Source organism: Falco cherrug, chromosome 9 (assembly GCF_023634085.1).
Source record: "Falco cherrug isolate bFalChe1 chromosome 9, bFalChe1.pri, whole genome shotgun sequence".
NCBI classification, from domain to species: Eukaryota; Metazoa; Chordata; class Aves; order Falconiformes; family Falconidae; genus Falco; species Falco cherrug.
In genome coordinates this window covers 44,839,163-44,858,369 of record NC_073705.1, presented here as the reverse complement: position 1 = coordinate 44,858,369, position 19,207 = coordinate 44,839,163, and the positions used below count along the sequence as shown (strand labels likewise).

The window sequence follows — 19,207 nt, the reverse complement described above, 5'->3', positions numbered from 1 at the left end:
TATCAAAACAGAAGACGAAAGTGTGTCTCTCCTTTGGGTTCAGCTACTTGATTCAGTATCCAACCACTCCTAACACAATGATCTGCAGTATTACATCCAATATCGCCCAGCCATCCTACTACCCCTCTTACAGGCAGCCTAGTTCTGCTCGTTTGTGTCAGAGTGAATATTTTGATGCGCTGATGAAAGACAGGCTTTTGGAGAATAAATAGAAGGCAAGTTTTCCTCCTTATCTCTAGACACAAACAGCATAATTTCGTCAGGTTTCCTTTCAGCAGACAGAAATGCCTCACACCTTAAATAGCATTTCTTACAGTCCTCTTTTCAAAGCTATTAAATGCCCACAACTCCAAATGAAGTTACTGTGTCCTCAATAATGCTGCAAATCAAGGTCTTGCTGACTCGGCTCTCCTGCACTGCCCACACTTACAAACACCCTACAGTTCAATAACAGGGAGTTGAGGTTTTCTGCAGTGCACATTCTTCATGTACTCCATACACTTTCTGATGTATTTTTTTCCTGGCACTTCTTGTGTATCTGACCAAGGCATTAAAAACCAGTTTAGGAACAGGGTCAAGGGAAGAATTTGCACTGTTCGCAGTCTATCGTCATACTACTTTGAATTAAATTGCTGTAAAACAGGGAAGTAAGCTGGTTTTGTCACCACAGGGAGAAGAGTATTGCCAAATCCCTAAACATGGACCCAAGCGCTAATGATTGGTTTGGTTCAACAAGTTGGGATACAGAGACAAAAAATGTAATGTCAGATCCTTGTAGTATGACGATAGCAAGTGTTAGTCACCAGTACTGATCTTTACTGTCACGTCTCACTTCAGTTTCTGTTCATGTTTTACCTGCGAGGATGGCTAAGTGGACACACACAGCTCAGCTTTATGGTATTGAGAGTTTGTATTTTGGAGTTAAAATGCAAATACATGTGCTACTATCTGCCTTGTATATACATTAGATTATTCTTAGAGATTATTCGTCAGAGGATTACAATCAACGGTCCGTGTAAGCTACCCTAGACAGGCTAACACAGTAAATACTCAGAAGATGTTTTATTATGAAAACAAGCATTCCATTTTCTGCAGAGAAAGAGGGAGGATAGACCTGTTGCATTAAGGATTATGTAAAATAAGAATTATTAAATGGTAAACATACATGCCTACATGTCTGTTTTAGGTGGTGTTTGAAAATTTCCTGATGTACAGTACAGATGCACAAGAGATTACATCATTAAAAAAGGATCCAATAACAACAGCAATAGAAAGCACAAGAATTCTAAGACCTCAGTAAGATGCAAGTTTGAATGATTAGGACAATTAAAATTGTGCATACAAGATTTAAGAATTGAGGTGTTTTTTTTAATATTTTAAGACCCTTGGATTTCCACAGGCAGGATTTTTTCCTGTTACCTATGTATGAAATTTTCCAAAGCAAGTTTTGTTCAGAACACAACATCAGATCATTGATCTGTCAGAAGAGCTAGGGCCAAGTAAAGGCACTGGGCTGGGCCACCAATTCTCCTTGTTTTAGAAGAAGCAAGAGACAAGCTCAGGGCTCAGCCTCCCGCATGCTGGTTAGAGAACTCCCCTGAGCGATACCAGAGACGAGGCAAAGGGAGTGAAGCAAGCTGCTGCTCCTTTGAGCCTCTAGCCCACAGAAATAGGCAATACAACTAAGAATTTACACCTAAATATTGATCTCATGTTATAGGAGAAGTATTTCAGACACTCATTCAATTACCTGCTTTAGAGGAATCTAATGTCAATTAGCCCAGGTTTTAAATTAACGCAAACTAATTAAACACTGTTTGGAAATATGCTTCAGAGGACAATACTTAATCCGGTGGGTCTCTAATGGTAGAAAGTATGCTTCCTTCTAATAAATTGTTGTTGGGAATCTTAAAAATAATTGTATAGTTATAAAGCAAGGTCTAATATCTTAATACAGTGCCAACATAAGTCAAGTTCTCAAACTAACTTCTAATTGGTAGTACAAGAACGTGACTGTAGGAAGACAAATATTTGTGGCTTACAAACATACACCTTATTTTTAAAGAAAGAACTGAAATGCTAACAGCAATAGTTCACTTACATACGAAAACCAGCAAAGAAGATTATAATTGGAAGCAGAAAGCAAACTTCCAAGTCCTAACAGCGAGAATGCTAGGTTTGCCATGTGCTTCAGATCTTGACAGTGAAAACAAACTGTACAACGGCAGACAACAGTTGGCGGCTTTAATTGCTGGAGAAGCCACTATTTGAATTTTCTTGGTGAAGAGCGAGACAACAGATATTTTTTTTTCCCCCTCATGGTGTTCAATGGTTTGCGCCTGCTACCCCAAGATTTGTTCCACTGAACTACACAAGAAGGTTCAACGACATCATTCTTGATTTCTGTCTCTGTTACCTGACCCATCATTCAAATACAGGCAGTTTTGCAAGGAAATTATACCACACCAGATGAGAGGTCGCTGTGCTGAAAAGCAGCTGTACAAGCAGAAGTTTAAGAATGCTGTTAGCTGCGGACAGGGCAGAGGAAACGCCGTTAAACAGAGGGAAGACAAAACCAATGCTGAGATGGCAATGTTAGTCAGGTCTTTCACTACTGAACCAGAGTCAGCTTGAACATCATGAGCTGATCGGTACTCCACAGTTATGCTTCTGGCCCAGCATGCCCTAGATAGCACATTGAATGGCACCTCTGACGTATGGATCAAGTGCTGTATTTCCCAGAGGGCTCTGCAGCCTTTCCTTCACTGGGAAGGTTTCAACTTTCTTGAAATAGCTAAGAAAAACCGTAATGGAGACAAGACAGTAGGCTGATTTACCGAGTTAGCCCTTTATTTACAGAGAGACTGCATACCGTGATACTCAGCACAGACATGCAATAAATCCAGCTCCTGGAGGTTAGTCCCCAAGCTGAAATCTGGTACCTAAGCTCTCCCCCAAAAGTGGGATCCAAACATAAGGCAAGAAAAGCATTTTAAACATCTATAAATCTGAAGAGAGATTTTTTTGTTTTATATCCTGCCCACTCTGCCTTCAGCATCACATTGAGCCACTTCTCTGCAGCTTGTTTTCAGCAAGGATTCAAAACCTGAGACTAGGCAACTTGAAGCTTATCATATAACAAGAAAGAAATCACTGTTAAGGCCAAAAGAGATGCTTTTATGCAATAGTACTCATCTGAGAGTAGAAGGATTCAAATCCATTTGTCCTTAACCTGATGGCAGTCAAAAGTGCATCTTCTCTCATCCAGGAGAGCCACTAGGCTGTTGCAAAACTCTTCCATTTCCCTACAGTACACCCTTTGCTGAAAAAAAATACAAGGTTTTGCCAGCTGAAGGGGTAGAAAATGAGAACAAGCAAGTCAGAATTGGTTTGACCTGACTAAAATGGAAGAAGTTTCAATCACAGTCTTTGCGTCCAGGACAAAAATGCAAAGGCTCATGTGTTGCTAATAGATGCTTGGATTTCTCCAAGATACTTCTGAAGGATGAGTAAAATATGACAAATTACACCTCCTATGGAATTAGCACATAACATATTCTATGGACTAAAACTAGACTACTGACAGATCTTAAAATACAGTTGATAGGCAGATACCACTGAATGGGGACAATTTTAAGCCAGAGACAACTTTTTTTTTTTTTTTTTTGCTTCTCTATGCTATAGCCACATATTTATGTGACATAAAAAATTGTAGAGTAGTAACTAAGAGATAGATGGATTATCATTACAGGGTTATCTAAGCCACCATGGTAAATAGTTGTAACCTTACAAAATGTATTTTGGTAAGACCAAGCGTTTGAGATCCAGGAATGGCAGTCACTTATATTTACACGATAGAAGACTTTACTCTGAAAAACAGAGCTCAGAAAAGGATTTAGGGGTCATTATAGATAATCGTCTCAATGTAAGCTGTCTGGGCAATGCTGTAGCAAAAAGGACTAATAAGATTCTTTAATGTAGGGGAAAAGAAGGAAAAAAAAAAAGTATGAAGTAGAAATAATGAAGGATTCCAGCATCTCTGAGCAGCACTGCCAAGACCCCTACTAGGTTACTGAATCCTGTTCTGGTGTCTGCATTTTAAAGAGGATTTGAAGGCATTGGACAGAGTTCAAGCGAGTGTCACAAAATGAGTTCTCTGGCTTTAACAAAAAAGCCCAAGCCTTCTGACGTGATGGGTAAGGAGCTCAACATACTCAGCTCACTGAAGAGAAAGCATAGGCGTACCTTCATCACACTGTGTAGGTAATTGCACTTGGGCAAGATATACGCGAGGAGCTTTCCAATCTTGCTTACAAAGATCCAGTGAATAAATGTTGAAGCTAGATAAATTCAACCTTGAAATAAGGGAAAAATTCCCAGCAGTAATGAAAGACAGGAACAGCTTATCAGGAGAACTAGTGAAACCACCATCACTTGCAGCCTTTTTAGACAAAGACAGATAGCTCTGAAGATACACCTTTAGCCTAGTTTCAGACTAGATGATTGTGGTTGTCCTCCCTAGCTCTCTAAGCTGTGAGCCCTTAGTTCCCCTATGCACACATATTCCTTCAGCCCCTGGTGAAACAGGGCTGCCTACGCTGTACTCAACGTGCTTGCAGTGTTTCCATGATGGCTGAAATGATGCTACAGGGATTATGAGTGGCAAGGATGCAGAGTTAGCATTGGGGGGCCACACCAGCCTCATGATGATGGAGAGGGTGATAGAGGGAAAAGCGATACTGGTTCTGACATCCATGAGACTGGAACCAGACAGAGGCATCAGGTGGATGAACCATTGCTCCTTCTCAACAAGAAAAAAAAACAAAAACCAACCTCTTTCTTTATACCGTGCTTGTTCTAACAGATGCATCTATGCTGTAGTCCCAGAAACAGCTATGTGTAACAACAGGCATCCCACAGGAACTTTAAACAAATTGTTCTGCTATACACAGGAGGTCAGACTAGATGATCTTATAGTCCCTGAAGTTGTTTCTTTGTCTTGTATTACCCCAAGTATGTTTTTTCTTCCTTTCACAGGTCACTGGAGCAGAAGTATAAAAAGAGGGAAGAAAAAGTAGTCACTTGGAATGAGGTTTTAACCTGGTATCCCCTGGGAGTAACTGAGTGAATGCAGTGATTTCCAGGCTACATGAAGCTAGAGCAAGACAAGATGAAACCCTGTCAGCTGAGCAAAATTGCTTGTCTGTGAACTCCAGCTTCCTCCCACTCTCATGTCCTGTTCTGATACAGGCAGTCAGCCCTGACAGCTAGGATTTTGATAGCAGGTGTTTGAGAGGTTGTAATGCATTTCTAAGGTAGGAAGGAGCAATAGCCACAGCAGCAGAGTGGCCATTAGCAACTCTATTTTGGCCAATAAGGGAAAAAAAGTTGCAATATGGTATCTGGAACAGGACTTAAAAACAAACAAAGAACACACTGAGTGTAAAATGTTTGTAAATAGCTGTGGAGAGCTCTCAACACTTGTGAAGCTAAGGAAGTTTTCCTTTACATGCAGCCTAAATCTATTTTGAAGTGTTCCACTACTTTCTTCAAAAGTTCTTAAAGTTTTTCTCACCCACAGAGCAGTTAGAAAGTGGAGCACATCACAGACATGGTCAGATCTGATCCTGATGTGTTTGCTGAAGGGAGCCACACTAGCTAGCTTCAGTTGTCTAAAAAGTTAGGAGGCACCAGGTCTCTTGTACAGTCCCTCTGCTCCCCCAGAAGAAGTTGCACACTGGAGGGTAGTGCGGACACACAGACACACCCTGCTCTCCCTATCTGTGCCACAGCAGGTACCAACACCTCTGCCACCATCACCTAAAGATGGCATTTGAAATTAAAGGTATATAGCAACATACTTATAAATGCAACATGTGAAGCAGCAATGAGTTTAGACCAGGAACACCAGCAGGAAAACCCAAGGTTCTTGACTCCAGTGAAAACCTACTCAGCAGCTGAAATTGGAAACATTAATCCCATGACGTTGTCCATAATTAAAAGCTCCATCTACAAGCAAACAGCTGTGTAACTACTGCTGGCTGAACCTCTGTGCTGTGAAAGAGGATTAGGATGAAACTAAAGGAAAAGCAAGTATCACAGGCATCAGTAGGACAAGCTATACCTTAGCGTGTCTTGTATTATATTGACCAAATAATAAAACTGGTTTATTGGTGTCCTTTTGCAGTTTCTCTTTCTGAGAATTCATTACCAGCAGAAATGAGAGTATTACAAACAAAACAAAGGAATTCAGGACTAGAAGCGTGTCAGCATCCTATTACCCCATAGTCTATGCTTAGATCCTGCATTGAGCATTAACTTCTCATTGTTATAGCACTTCAGAGGCTGAGCTTGCCACTTATGCTGGTTTTGGTTGGGATAGAGTTCATTTTCTTCATAACAGCCAGTGTGGGGCCGTGCTTTGGATGCGTGCTGGAACAGGGCTGACAGCGCAGGGCTGTTTGGTTACTGCTGCGCAGAGCCTGCCCGGAGCCGAGGCCCTTTCTGCTCCTCTCACCGCCCCACCAGCGAGGGGCTGGGGGGCACCAGGAGCTGGGAGGGGACAGCTGACCCCCACTGACCCAAGGGGTGTCCCATACCACATGGCATCATGCTGAGCACAAAGCTGGGGGAAAAGGAGGAAGGGGAGGGATGTTTGAAGTGATGGTGTTTATCTCCCCAAGTCACCATTACACCTCACAGAGCCCTGCTCCCCTGGGGATGGCTGCGCACCCACCTGCCCGTAGGAAGCACTGAATGAATTCCTTGCTTTGCTTGCGTGTGCAGCTTTTGCTTTACCTATTAAACTGTCTTTATCTCAACCTACAAGTTCTCTCATTTTTACTCCTCAGATTCTCTCCCCCATCCCGCTGTGGGGAGCAAGTGAGCAGCCACATGGGCCGAGTTGCCGGCTGTGGTTAAACCACACCACCACTGAAGTCTATTCCATTGATTTACCACAACAGGAGAACACTATTTGTATCTCCCACCTGGGGCATAAAGAATTGTCCAAAGAGATGGTTATCCCTCTTTGGGTGTCTTTAAACTGTGCATGTTGTTTCTCTGGCTGAAAACTATTTGTAGGTATGGACAAACGACAGGATTGCAACAAGAAAGAGTCATCCTGTGGGGAAGGTGCCATATGGTACACAAATCCCATTAAGAGGGTTTAATTGTTAATTTTAAAGCCTACAGAGAAGCAGGAATAAAAGGGAGCCCAGCTCAGACATTCTCCAAATGCCGATTTTGGTTACATTTTGGTCACAGTGAGCATGCAGGATCCATCCCTCCTCCTGCAGCCATTAAACGCGGCTGGCTGAAGGCAGAACTCCCGGTGACTGCAAGCAGACACCAGCAAGCCAACGCAGTGTATTACCATGCACCGAGTCACCAGGCTCCTGCAGAGTTCACGCACTAGCAGCCAGTCCTTTCTCAGTCACACTGACAACTTAACTCAGAGAAGCTGGCTCATCTATAATGCAGTGATGGGATTTTTCCAGTTTAAAATTTGTTTGCATCTCTTTTCAGAAGTAACCCACCCTCCTGACAGAGCGGTAAGGCCAGGGCTGCAAACAGCATTACTATTCACACATCTATTTTTTTTTTCCTCCCCTCCAGCTGATGGAAAAGAAATTAACTGAGAGGTCTTTTCAGGCAAGGCGACTGCACTCTGACCAAGGGCCAGTACTGGAGCTGCAGAGCGGCAATCTGCATTGGTTCCTGGCATCCCGGGTTGGGCTTTCTCGTCACTGTCGTGTTGGAAGTACCACATAAGAGGAGCTGGTTAAGTACTGCCTCCAGCAATCAAAAATAATAGCACAGAGGCAGCCTGTCAAACTTCAAGCAGTGGAAAAAAATGACCTCTGAAAAATATATCCTGGCTGTTCCATCAAGGGTATAACTGAAGTGTCTAGTTTAATTTTATTAAATTGGTGTATGGAAATAGTACATAATTTAGAATCACATGCTTTGGTTAAAGCTCTGATTGCAAGGTTTTAAGCAGGTCTGAGGCCCAATTAAAAAAATTAAGTCCTCAAAATTTAATCCATCTTTACCTTTTTACTTCAATGTGACTCTCGTTAGCTCCCCAAAATTAGATTTTTAATCTCAGATTGGCACCCCATTCTCTGCCACTCAAGTACCACAAACAGCGAGAAGATTATGGCCACTTATGTAGTATCTATTTTCCTATAATCCTTTTAGCACCATAAATGCTAAATATAACATCCAGTTTAAATTAGCTTTAACCTCAAGTTGACTCCAGTTAACTATGCAAGAACAGTAATTAAAAAACATGCCTCCCAAAGAAAGCTAGAAATATCTCACAGTTTAAAAAAAAAGAAGAAAAAAAATAGTAGTATGAAGCTGTTCAGGGGCTCATACAACTCAACAGCAACAAGTTCTCCAAGAGCTTTTTTGGAAACCTAGGACTTGGAAGCGATTAGCCTGCCACAGCCGGGTACATTGCTTACAGCTCTCCCCCTTACAAACAGCCACCGCCAAGGCACAGCAAGAACCTGGGGCTGCTCGTGCCACTCCTTCACCCTGGCTACACTTGCCAATTGTTAACACTGAGCATCAAAGCATTTTTGTGACCCAAACTCCCACTAGTTTTTCCAGGACATCCCTTCGTAGGCCCCATGAGACCTTCACAAGGAGAACTGATATATCCCTTAATTAGGGGAGGACCAGCACTAGATCATGGCAAGTAAGAGCTAAAACAGGCTTAAAACCTAGAACAGGAATGAAAATGCAAGACAACTGCAGGGAACCCTGCCTTTCGCTTGGCAATTGCTTCAGGAAGAAATATGTCCTCAGCATCAAAGCAGGGGTCTCAGGAAGGCTGCCAGAGAGCAGGTCTCCCACACTCCAACAGGGACCCCCATGACTGGCTCCAGGGAGCTGGTGCCAGCTCCTGCCGACCGCAGCCTGCTTTATCCCTGGGTACACCCAGGCTGGCAGGGCCAGAGCTTGCTCCGCAAATGTGAACTTAGACATTTATAGGTTACATACTCACTCGTTAACCTACATGTTCTATTTCTGCCTCCACAACAGCACTTGTTCTCAACCAGCTGTTTCTTCAGCAGCCAATTTGCCTGAGGAATGTAACAGCAAACAAATCCAAATAACCCAATCATCCTGAAGTAAGCAACCACCAGGTGCAACACCCTTAAAGTTGCAAGTTCATCTCAAAACTTAGTACCAGATCTAATAAAGCTACAGGTTTCTCCATTTCTTACCTTTGCCATTCTCGGGCACCACCTGGAGAGAAGGTAAACCCACCCTCACCAAGCCTGGCATTTTCTCATACTCCAGGGAGAGAATGACCGCCAAATCCTACCCTGGCATGGGAAATGTCATAGAAATGCAAATTAAAATGTATCTGATTGTATCTGCCTGTCTGTTTTGCTTCAGCTTGCAAGGAATAATTAAACAGATGCCTAAAGCTGAGCAGTAAAATGAGTACCCAGGAGCTTTTCCCACAGTTTTCCTCCTTCACTTGGAGGACTGCCACACACACAGATTGTGATATTCTCAAACGTTCATTACAGACACACTCATCTAATAAATACAGATTGGAAGGAGAGGATGGATAGAGCTGGTCCAAGGAGAAATACTGAATCAGGAAATGTCCTTGTGAACTGCCACGACCACTATTAAAACATTTTGTGAGCTTCTGTTTAAAGAGCTATGAAGTCCCAGCAAAATAAACAAACACATTGAAAAAATGGTATTAGGGTTCAAAATCAAAAGCAGAATCAAACTGGCTAAAAGCATGAAATCCAGAGCTGATAGTAACAAACACAACCCTCACGCTGCTTCCAAAACATTTTCCCTTAAGAAGCATCCGATTTCTTTTATTTTCTGGGCAAGTTGTATAGCAGAAAGGTAAACAATGTTTTCAGCTACTCCTGGATACAAAAAAAATCAAGGCATGGTAAGGTAGTAATCAATACAGGAAATATCAGGAGGTATAAGCTCCAGGTATTTATTTTGAGCCACGTGAAGCTAGACTGAGCACCGCATGGACCCCAGCAAGGGTCACTGCCTGAGAAGCACTTGGTCCCACTAAGATAGGGGAGAAGAGGCAGCACCGTAGAAAGAGTGAGATACAAAGATGAAGCAGGAGGACACAGCAGTAGAGTCACATATTGAGAGGAGAAGTTTCTCCAGTTTCCCTGTATTACAATTCACAAACTACGTTCAACTCTTGACTTCAGCAACCTCTTTTGACTCAGATCAAATGCCCGACAGTAGGTGGTAGACAAAAATCTCAAGTAGGTTACACACTTCAGAAAAAGAAGTCATCTGGGTTTCATAAACTAGGACACTGGGAATCAAGCGTTTCTGTTTACTTCCATTCTGCAGAATTTTTAAAATTTGCTCACTGGTACTTTTAAAGAGATTAGCAAGTTAAGCAATTATCTATGCTCTCATTTCCTCATGAAATACAGGTTAGTTTAATCTTCTTAGGCTCTGCGATGATACTATAGTGCTTACCTACGGTATGAAATAACACATCACTCCAGATGAAGGAGGGTGCAAAGGTTTTGCTCTCCTCATTAAAAAAAAAACATCCAAATCAGACTTTATAACTACAGTTTCTTTAATTTGCTTCAGAGACATCTAAAGGTAATTCACTCAAAGAAAAAAAAAAAAAGCAAGCCCAGCCTTTGAAGCTGGAGGAAAAAGATTAATGTTACGCAAGTGGGGACACTCCCTGTAATAGTGAAGATTGAACACGTATTTTTCCAAGTTAAGGAAACAATACAGCCACTATGTGTGTGACAGCAGCAGGAATCGATTGCTGTAACAAGAGAGTCAGAGGGCTAACGGGATGCAGAGGGCAGCTGCGATGAGCGAGGCACAGCAGTGACATCCCATAAGCTATGCCCATCCCTACCCAGGGAAGCCCTCAAGCCCACTGTAATGGCACATGTTGCTCCACGATGGCTCCATACTGGACTTCCTCATAATGCAGCCTCTGAGGAAAGCAAATTGTTACCAGCTGGTCACAGTTCATTACCTGCCCAGCTGTTTGTGGGGGGACACAAAAGTACTTCACAATGACCAGAGCTGGGGTGTAAACCCTCCCAACTCAAATTCTCTTTATTGGGTCCTGTGTTACCATTACCAGAGAACACCGAAATAGCAAATTTCCACCATAGAGAAAAAATAAGTGCTCTTATGCCAAGTCACAGCATCCTACACCCACAGCCAGGAAAGCTGCACATCTGGTGCCCACCTGAGGTTGCTCCGTGGCATTTCCCATCACTGGAGCCACCTTAGTAGACCCTAGGGAAACCCCAGTCAACTTTTATTTCCCCCCCTTAGAGTTCCTGTTACAAAAAGACCTTTAAAAAGGGGAGTGCAATGAGAAAAAAAAAAAACGTATTTAATGCTGCTCTAAAATTTTAGGCTTAGCCAATGTCCAGCCAGCTCCTGATGTCCTCAGCACTGCCAGTCCCCTGACTAGAGCCACTGGCCTTTATTCTCTCTTATTTTTTTTAAACATGACACAAACAGGGATGAAGCAATTTCACACTAGCTTTCTCTTCAACCTCCCCTCTGCACAGCACTGAAATCAAACTGATAGCATATTGCATTTATGTGTAATGAAACACCCGATCTATGCATCGATGAGTATGTAGCTTGTCTAACCCTCCACAGGCACTGCCAGGTCCCACCGGTGGCTCACTGTCTCTTGCCTCTCTGGGCTGCCTTTTCCATGGACCTGGGGATAGCTGCCAGGAGGGCTGGGGAGGCACATTGCCACTACAACCGGCCATGAAGACCACAAATAACATGCAGTTTATCCAGATTAATCACATTGAACCCAATCTACTACCCCTTAACCATTGCCGAGGGAAGAATTGGTGGCAGGAGCATACATGGCAGAGACCTAAGGATGTGTGGCCATTTTCTCTGCTCAGCCTGATCAATGACAGTGCTGTGCCACAGCTGGGGAAAAAACAATAAAAATACTTGGCATGTCTCAGTTGTGCTTTTTCTGAGAAGTCAACATTTCTACCCTATTATTGTTTCTTTCTCATTACGGTAGGGAGATTCACAGATCCCACCTGGTATGCGTGTAAAGCACTCCAGGGTACATATTCAGATGTAACCTGCCAAAGGTGTCAGCAAGGCCATCAGGTGAAGGGATTTGGGACTAGTATCCACGCACCACAGGAGAGACAGACACTTCTCTCAAGGACTGCAAGGCACCCAGTTGCCCACGTTGCTGTTCACAACCATCACTGTTTATTTAGCACAGCCAGCTGAGCAGCATTGCCCAAGTACCTCAGGAGAAAAGCCCTCCTCTCCTAAAAGTCTCTCCACGGCATCTCTGGAGGGAAAAGGCACTGACAGCTTCTCTTGTTGTTAGTTTTCCAGGCTGTCCCTCACTCCAGAGACACACTCACATAGGGACACGAGCCAAAGACCGGGAGCTTACCCACCCAGTTATTCCCAGCTCCCACAGTACCTTCCTTCCCTAGGAGCAAGTACCATCCTCCCAGTCCTGGAGATACATTAAATTAGATCTCCTAGACACCTCTCTAACCAGGGGAACCACTTCCAAGTAATGATAAGATAAAACCATTTCCCCAAAAGACTGTTTGTAGTAAGAGCAAAGTGCTGGAGAGAGAACAATCCCTGCATCGCTTGCTGAGGGGATCTGGTGTCCTGAGCATCCGTTAGTCCACTTAATACAGTGACCTGTCTCCATTTATTGAATTGATTTGGCATATAAATGTTTACTCTACTGAGTGTACTTAAACTAATGGCTGCTAAAGCAGCTTATGTGACTTTTTAATCTAGCTTTTCCGTACAGTCATTTGTGGAATGACTGCTTGAAAGGGAAACAGACAAGAAACTGGGGCAAAACTTCCGCTGACAGACACAAAGAATGGTAGGATGTGGCTGCAGCACGTGCTATTACACAGGTGGATTTGTGGTTTCTTCATTACTGTCAGACTACTTTCCCCACAGCCGAGCACCTCTACAAGCCACCTGACTAGCAGCACACACACGCTCCCTGCCAGCAGCTCTCAGACAAGCCCTGAACAGGCTGCACTTGACAAAATTACTTTCATCCTCTGAAGCAGAAAATATAAATTCCCCCACCAGCCCCTTTCCTCAGGGAGGAAGGGGACGTGTCCAGTTGAGAGGAGAGGCCCAGCCAGGTGGCTCACTCCCCCGTGATCTTTCAGGGGGTTTTACAATCATTAAGCACTGTGGCAAAAGGAGCATTGGTCACCGAAAAACAGTTTCAAGGGCCTGCTACAATGTGCAGAGGCTGGCTCTGATCACAGATTACCCGATTTATTGAGCAGATATAATATTCTGTGTCACTGTATAGTGGAAGTCTTTGTGCCATTTTCCCTTACAGAAAATAATGTTGATCTCTTACAAAACACTAAGTTCTGCTATTAACTATCTGTATCATCCTGTTTTCCTTTTCAAGGTCTTCCACACCTTTCTATGGTAATTAAACATGCCACACCAAAAATCAAATCGGTACAAAATTCTATTTACGCCCAATACATCACACAACTCGTATTTTTCCAGCATATTATAGAAAAAGATAAAGAACAGCAAACAGTCTTTGCCACAGCAATCATTTGATTTACTTCTCCTAATGTGTCACACATGACCCTCTGGTGACTTCCCCACTTCGCACACTGCAGGCTCACCTACCCACCATGCTGCGGATCTGCAAACACCACAGGACCATGTCTACGCATCATATGCACAGGTCCCCTTCTAGGCATTGCCACTGCTATTTTAAATACAGTTGGTACATTGACATAAAGTTCATTTTTAAAACTAGCATTGTCTAAGCCTGCTATATCCTCACCAACACTGGTACAGACACCGCTTAAAAATTAGAGAAAAACCCTAGTTCAAGACATTCTGCTCCGAGAGGCTTGGAGCTGCCCACCCCAGACATCGCCACTTGCATATATCCCCCCAAACTCAGGAGCTGGAGCTGCTTTCAGTCACAGATCCCATGACCATCCCATTGCACTCACAACAGCCAAGCAGCACAGTTTGAGAGCCCCTGCTCAGAGCACAGAGCTGGTGATCAGAGATGCAAATATAAGAAAATGAGCCAGGAAGGGATACATAACACAAACACAATTACGGTTCCTGGGTAATAGGCACCAGCTATAGTTTCCTGAAGAAAATCCTATTCTATCAGCATGACTCCAAAGGTGAAGAGTCAGTTCCCATCATCTGTCACAGCAGTAAAAGAAAAAAAATCACCTTTGGGTAATCTCATCCTGGGGATAATCAAGTTAGCTCAGTCTGGCAGATGCTGCAGATCTGAGAAGCAGGGGCAGCAGATGCAGCATGATGCAGCCAGCCCAGCACTTTGTGAAAACCACCTTCACTTTGTGGGTGGCTGGAGCCATGCTCCAGGCAGGGTTCTCCACTTTTCTGGGCATCCCACTTTCCCAGAGCAATGGCAGCACTTGACTGTTGCTGCAGCTTCCAAAAAACTACAGAAGGAAACTGCATGATCTACTTAACCCACCAGATCTACCTGGCAGCGGATTTCTGAGTGATTATCACGAACCTCAGGTTGCCTCTGGACTTTAATCACCCGAGCAGTGTGATAATCTCCAAAATACATGCCCTATCGTGGCTTATCAGTGGCAGAAAATGACAGTAATGCATAAACAAGTTGTGCTTTCCACAAGCGCTTGGATCCCGGGAGCCAAGTCATGCCTTCTGTTGGGTCAAGTGCAGAGAACAGCGCTCTTCCCTTGCACTGCCAGCTCAAAGGTACCCCACAAGCTCATCTCCAAACACACCACATCAAGCATTTGCTGACCAGATACTTGCATGCACAGCTGGAAGATGGAAAGGTCACTCAGTGCTGTGCCTTTTCTCAATAAATATTATGTGGAAGAAAGCTGCTGCATACAGATCATCAGTCCAAGACTGATGACACAAAGAGGCAGAAAGACAAGCAGTGAAAAGAGAAAGCCACAGTCTCTGTCATAACTATTTCTTCACTTTTAGAAACTGCTTTGATCAGCTCTCAACAGGGAGTAGCTGCCATTTCCTTCAGTCTTTGCTGAGGCCTTAGTAGAGGCATGGGCTCCTGTTGGATTTTGAATTAGGGAAGAAGTGGATTATGCTATTTCCTGCAGAAGTCAGCATGTCTTCTTTCAGCACCCATCCGGACTGCATGAAAAGGGATAAGTAAAAGCAGAACCAAAGGGGTGTTTAAGTTCAGATGGAACCAGAAGCATGCCTGAAAAAAACATAGAAAATATTCTTTGGAAGAAGGCCAAGATGCAGAGGTGCATCTCAGACTGCAGTTACAGATTCCTTGAACTAGCTAAAGCCCTGACTGGCCTCTCCATTCAGCTACTCATCTAAGGAGCCCAGCCACAGCTCAGCTTCTGATTTATTTTAGATTTACAGGACAGGGCTGACTATAAACAAGTCAGAGGGCAGTTCATTGTCCGGTCTCCTCAGGCCAATGGCCACTGGCAGCACACCTCACTGCAGCTTAATCTGCTGTAAGCAGCCCAGACAGAGCAGCTGCCACTTGCTTTGTGCTCTTGCATAAATGCTGCAGATTTTACTGTGAAATCTGGATTTAACAAACTGGGAGCAAAGAGACAGCTGATGATGATACCCAAGCATTTGAGCAGATTGCCCTTAATGAAAACAAACTCTGCCAGAAACAAATTTGTTTCTCTAGAAAACTTATATTTAAGATTCACGTATTGCTGTTCACCAAACACATCACTTATCTCCTACACTGTGACACATCACTGGCATTATCTTAATGCACTACTAATGATAGAAAGAAAAAAGACAACGTCACAACCAAATTAATATCTCCATTGATCACAAAACACAATGTGCCCATCCTCAGAGAGGAGAAAAGCCTGTACAATGATCTTCATGAATGTTTAGAGAACAGAAACCTAGGACTTCCTTATACAAAATTACTGTTGAAGCCAATAACTTTAAGGCAATTCCTACAAGAGGAAGAAGTTACTGGATGTTCTATCAGGCCCAAAGACACCAATATTTGTCAAGGAATACATTACTTTTATGACAAAACTGCTGTATCATAGTTGTTAATGCCTTTCAAATAATTCTACCACCAAATACTTACCACTACCCTATACAAAATCTAGTGAAAATATACAACTTCTATTAACAGATTTTCTAAAACAACTGCCATCAATCTCATGAAATCAGAGAGTTGACGTCTCTGTGCAAAATTTGGTGTCAGCACATAGCAGCCAAGAACAATACTTGTTAAAGCAGCAAAATCAGGGCTTATACTGGTAGATAACGGAGAATGAAAATTATGTATCAAAACACTTTAAGATGCAGGAGGAAAACGTTAAATAAGTGAGCTCTGTCGACCTGAAGGTGGCATTAATTTCTTGGTATGTCCCAATAGCCAAGATCCTTCTCACTTCAGAAAAGCAACTTTTTTTTTTACATGGAAAATGTAGCATCAAATCTTTGCGCTAAGGAATGAAAAAGCAGCAGTTGCTCCGAAGCTCAAATATTGAAATAAAATATGTTTTCACACCAAGACGACACACAGAAGTACTGTGCTGTCAGTAACAATAAAATCCTAGCTGGTAAATAGAAGAGAGTTACACCAAATAGAAGGAACCCCATTCCCTGCCAGGCTCCATCTCCTATAGCAACTGGCATATGTGCAAAGTGAAATGAAATTCTATCAAATAACGCTTCTCCATCTGCTTACACTCTGCTTCTACGCTTTTTTTCCTTGGCTGTCGGAGGCTTGCGGGAGCGGCACGCACAGCTAAGGGGGCTGGGGGAGCTGGCCATGCGCGGTGCCCTCGCACCCCCTGCTGGGCACGGGGCGGGCCGGGGCGCCCCGGCACCTACAGCACCTACCGGGCACTGCTTTGCGCCCGAGACACCTCATGTCTTTTAACCCCCTCATAACAGTTAAGAGTCCAGGCATCACTTCTACTGACTGTGGTGAGCGAAAGTTTACACATAGGATTAACGACCAACAAGGGAAGTTCAGGAAAATCCCTTATTTCACCATCACGTTCTTGCAAAGTCACTTGATTCTTTGCTTTTTGTAAGGAAGGAGTCATCTTGTGCTGGGTAGAAAGGCCGTTTTAATGCCAAAAAACATCATAACATATTATTAAATAAAACGTCGGGAGGACAAGCACTTGCTAGCTACTGAAAACCGGGTCTTTGCCATTGCCATACAGAAAACACGGTGGCAGATTTTCTGCAGCAGGGATGTCAAGCCCTCTTCTGGAGCCTTAACTCTCTCCCTTTGAAGTCAGCAGCAGCACATCACAGTGCAATGGTTTTATTCTTTATTATTTTTTTATTTTTTATTAATTTAAACAGTAGCCTAAGGGAAAATGATCATGTTACTTGGTGGAAAATGCGTTAAAATAAAAGTATGCAAGAAAGGTACTAAAATAGTTAAGGATTTGGTTATTCTAGTTTATCAAAGATGGCAATAAACCCATTTTTTAATAGTATCTCTGCTGTTATAAATATAACCAGAAGGTGGCATCATATTGCCACAAATCTGCTCCAAATGTCCTTAACTGCTGTCTGACAGAGCCTAGCAGAGAAGAATCCTGGGCACTTCACCCAGCTACGTATCTATCATTTAAGCTACCACTTGGATAAACCCCTTGGAATTAGAGCAATATAGCCAATAACTAACGTATTCTACGCTGGCAATATATTTTTTTATTTTTTCCTTCTGTGCAACCAGACTCTGGCTTACCCACCCCAGCTTTTCTGGAAAACCACCGAAATTACAGGACTCAGAAGGACCCCAGGTCCCTCAGTGTGTACAACTCATGTGGTACTGCCTTACATCAGCAGTGGAGCAGAAACTCAAAACCTCCAGGAAGTTCCAGAGTCCAGAGGAACAGGTTCCCACAAGCCTTACCACTTATTCACATCACCTCCAATGAAGAGGTCACACTATGGAAATTGGGGGTTTAGTTGGATCCTCTGGTGGTTTCCAGCAAGTCCAAGGGCCACACTTCCACCTTACCTCTCCAACAGTGTTCCTGTATAACTTCAGGGATGCATCTCTACTGGTTGCCTAAGGAGATGCTTCCCAGGTTTTACTGAGAGAGAAGTTACCTCTGTAACTGGTCCACAGCCTGGAGCCCTACCCAAGCACAACGGCAAGCATCCTGGGGGCACAGGCCCATACGGAAAGCATCCCTCAGACAGCTGAAGTTCCAAGAATAAAAATGCACACATGCATACCTGTGCACTGACACTAAAGAGCCTCAGAGGCCTCAAAGTTTCCTCCACAAGGTTCAGCTGAGCAGGAGGCTCGATTCCCTCCTGCACTGCTCCAGATCTGCACCGTTCCCCTTGGTCCCGGGGCTGATACGCACTCCTGAGCAGTGGGACACCCTGGGGCAGGCACTGCTCCGGCTGCGCTGCCAGCTGTCTGTCATGGATGCAGAAGAGCTGTCCCGTGACATAAAAAGAAGAAGTTAAGGGAATGCTGGGAATGTCCTGGTAATTCTGCTGTTACAGAGCAACCCTGACCCCTGCACAAAGTGAACAGCAGGACATATAAGCAGCACTAGGCATATGCACAGCTTGCCTGGCTCCAAGCTGCCCCTAGGTACAATGGCAAGATTTCCAAGCAGACTGCAGCAACCAGCAGAGCAGGCAGAGGAGGAGAGCCAGGGTCCCGCTCCCCTTGGTCTGCCACATCCCCACACCAAGTCACAGCCGCACCATCCCCTTTGGAGGAGAGGGCCGTGCTGCCATGGGGCTAGCTGCCAAACAGACAGCTAACAGCATGGGCAGAGCACCACGTGTCTGCATGAACAGTTGCTGTCTCAATATAGACTTTAGTGTACTGCCAGAAAAAAGTTTACAACAATTATTTTTTTTTTTCTAGGATAGCTCAACATGGTTATTTCATTTTCCATTTTTAACGAATTGGTCATTTTTATTCTAGCAAAGTCTTGTCATTTTATTCTAGTGTTATGCCATCCCACCAAGAAGAAATTGTCATTTACTAAAAAGTACAATAGGAAAAAAATAAGCAGGCATTCAAATCTGCAAAATAGAAGTACCAGTACTCAGAATATTTCAACTCCAACGCAGGATAAGGTGACAAAGTGAATACTAGGACTTCTTTCTGTGATCATTTCCACACAAAAAGAGACTCCAGCCAAGA

The 19,207-nt window shown here is 43.6% G+C and overlaps 1 protein-coding gene across 2 annotated transcripts in view; it reads right to left on the bottom strand.

Moving 5' to 3' along the window:
* The window catches only part of LRIT1 (leucine rich repeat, Ig-like and transmembrane domains 1), a 55,666-nt gene extending 46,307 nt beyond the window's left edge, over positions 1-9,359 (bottom strand). The window contains exon 1 of one of the 2 annotated variants that reach the window (XM_005433486.3): positions 9,240-9,359. The gene's annotated coding sequence lies outside the window, so the exon portion shown is untranslated. The remainder of the gene's footprint in view (positions 1-9,239) is intronic. The other variant, XM_027817208.2, reaches the window with a different exon arrangement.
* Between the last annotated feature and the right edge of the window lie 9,848 nt (positions 9,360-19,207).